The sequence below is a fragment of the Bubalus bubalis genome, chromosome 14 (genome assembly GCF_019923935.1).
Source record: "Bubalus bubalis isolate 160015118507 breed Murrah chromosome 14, NDDB_SH_1, whole genome shotgun sequence".
NCBI classification, from domain to species: Eukaryota; Metazoa; Chordata; class Mammalia; order Artiodactyla; family Bovidae; genus Bubalus; species Bubalus bubalis.
In genome coordinates this window covers 72,110,668-72,113,327 of record NC_059170.1, presented here as the reverse complement: position 1 = coordinate 72,113,327, position 2,660 = coordinate 72,110,668, and the positions used below count along the sequence as shown (strand labels likewise).

At 43.2% G+C, this 2,660-nt stretch overlaps 1 non-coding gene across 1 annotated transcript; it reads left to right on the top strand.

Annotated features, from left to right (window-relative positions):
* Window positions 1-246: 246 nt before the first annotated feature.
* Window positions 247-318, top strand: TRNAC-GCA. The gene has a single exon. It is a non-coding gene; the product is annotated as a tRNA-Cys (tRNA).
* The last annotated feature ends 2,342 nt before the right edge of the window (window positions 319-2,660 follow it).

The window sequence follows — 2,660 nt, the reverse complement described above, 5'->3', positions numbered from 1 at the left end:
TTCTGGAGATTGACAAGTCTGGAATCAAGGGGCTGGCCGATCTGATGTGCTTATAAACAACAGAAATTAATTTCTTATGGTTCTGGAGATTGGCAAGTCTGGAATCAAGGGCCTGGCCGATTTGATGTCTGGTGGGGCCTAGTTTCTGACTCATAGGTGGTGTCTTCTCCCCTGGAGAAGGGGTTCTCACCTGGAGAAAGGGGTGAGAGAGCTCTCTGGGGGGCTTTTATGAGGACATTAGGGTCTTCCCTGGTGGCTCAGATGGTAAAGCGTCTGCCTGCAATGCAGGAGACCCGGGTTCGATCCCTGGGTTGGGAAGATCCCCTGGAGAAGGAAATGGCAACCCACTCCAGTACTCTTGCCTGGAAAATTCCATGGACTGAGGAGCCTGGTAGGCTACAGTCCATGGGGTTGCAAAGAGTCAGACATGACTGAGCGACTTCACTTTAAAACCCATCCTGGGGGCTCTACCCTCATGGCCTTGTCACCTGCCAAAGGTGCCACCTCCTAACACCTTGGAGGTTAGATTTCAGCATATAAATTTTGGGATGACAAATATTCAAACCATTCCCTCCTTATCTCCCTCCCTCCTTTTCATCCATCCATCCATTCTTTCCACCATAATTCCATACTTGTACCACCTAGTCATGCCAGAAGCTGAATAATCCAGATTGGGAATCTGAAGGTCCACAATTTGGTACCCCAGCTTGACAGCTTAAAAACTCCATGCAGCAGCTTCGCAGTGGAGAAGCTACTGTGGAGCGAAAATTACTGTTTGAAGTAGATGCCGTTGACTTCACGTAGAGTCTTCTCAACAGCCTGGCACACATCCCCTTAAAACTGTCAGAAAACAGTTTTGTGAATATACCTCATTGTCATCAGGAAACCATCAGGAGATGTCATTTATACTTCTTTAATTTATTTAGGTAATATAAACAGGTGTTACAGATGTGATCACCTTTTAAAATGCTGCCTGCCATTAGACTTAGTTCTAAACTTTCTCTTTACTGTGTTGTATGTTAATATGTTAGCACTTAGCCACAAGAGCGGGCTTTATTAGTCACCACTATACACTGGGCTAGGACGCTGTCTTAACCGTCCTGATCAACACAAATCTTTCTTGTTTCTGGAATCGCCAAGAAAATCACTTAAAAAACATCATTTCAAAAATGCTGGTCAACCACCCCTAGGAAGTGGTCTTGCCAAAAATCAAGCCACAAGATTTACAAGACTTGCAGAGGACATATGAGGATACATCAGCAAGCTACAAACAAAGGGAAATTCTACAGGACAAACCACATTTCTCTAACAAAATACTGCAAATGAAAATAAAAGACGTGGGTGAGGATGGGAGTGTGGAATCTAAAGAGAGACTAAAGAGGCAGATTCTCAACCACAATGTGAGAGACTCATGTGGACACTGGCTCAAACATCATAAAAAAAATGCATTTATGAGACAATCGGAAATTTGAACGCCAATTGGATTTTTGATGACACAAAGGAATTCCTCGTAATGTTTAAGGTATAATAAGTATATTATAATTGTTTTATAAAGAGTTTTTTTTTTTTAAGAAATCTACTGAAATATTTATGGATTAAATGGTACGATATCTGAGTTCATTTGCTTCAAAAATAATCTGGAAAATGGAAGAGGGAGGGGTGCAGATGAAGCAAAATTAGTGCTTAGAAACTAGAATGTGAGGATTCATTATACTCTTGTTTTATTTTTTTAAGTTTATTTATTTATTTTGACTCTGAGGCAGTGGTAAAGAATCTGCCTGTCAATGCAGGAGATGGACACGAGAGACAGAGATTTGATCCCTGGGTTGGGAAGATCTCCTGGAGTAGGAAATGGCAACCCACTCCAGTTTTCTTGCTTGGGAAATCCCATGGACAGAGGAGTCTGGCAGGCTGCAGCACAAGGGGTCCCAAAGAGTCGGACAAAACTGAGCATACAGATGCATGGGTCTTCATTGACCATGCGATGCATGGGCTCAGTAGCTGTGGCTTGGGGGCTTAGTTACACTGCAGTATGTGGGATCTTAATTCCCTGCCCAGGGATCAAACCCTCCCCCTGTATTGCAAAGCAGACTTAACCACTGGACCACCAGGGAAATCCCTATACTTTTTTTGTATTTATGAATGTTTAAAGCCTTACTTAAAAAGGTTTTAAAAAAACATTGACCAATCCTCCTGATCTCTGGATGTATGAAATAAATTATTGTGTATGACTCAAGCGGAAGCAAACTAATATATTCTGAACAGCTTCAGAGTGCCAGGCATTAGGCCCGTTTTCTCACCTACGTTATTTAACTTCATCTTCTTGAAAAGAGATACTGAAATTAAGACTCAAAAATGTCAAGCTCCTTGCCCAGGACTACAGAGCTAGTAACTAGCAGAGTGGGCATAAACATGTGCCGGTGAGGACACAGCCTCTGTAGACTTACAAGACCTTTATGAATCCTCCTTTGGTTAAAAAGCTTCCCTGGTGGCTCAGAGGTTAAAGTGTCTGCCTGCAATGCGGGAGACCTGGGTTCGATCCCTGGGTTGAGAAGATCCCCTGGAGAGGGAAATGGCAACCCACTCCAGTATTCTTGCCTGTAGAATCCCATGGACCGAGGAGCCTGGTGAGCTACAGTCCATGGGGTCGCAAAGAGTCA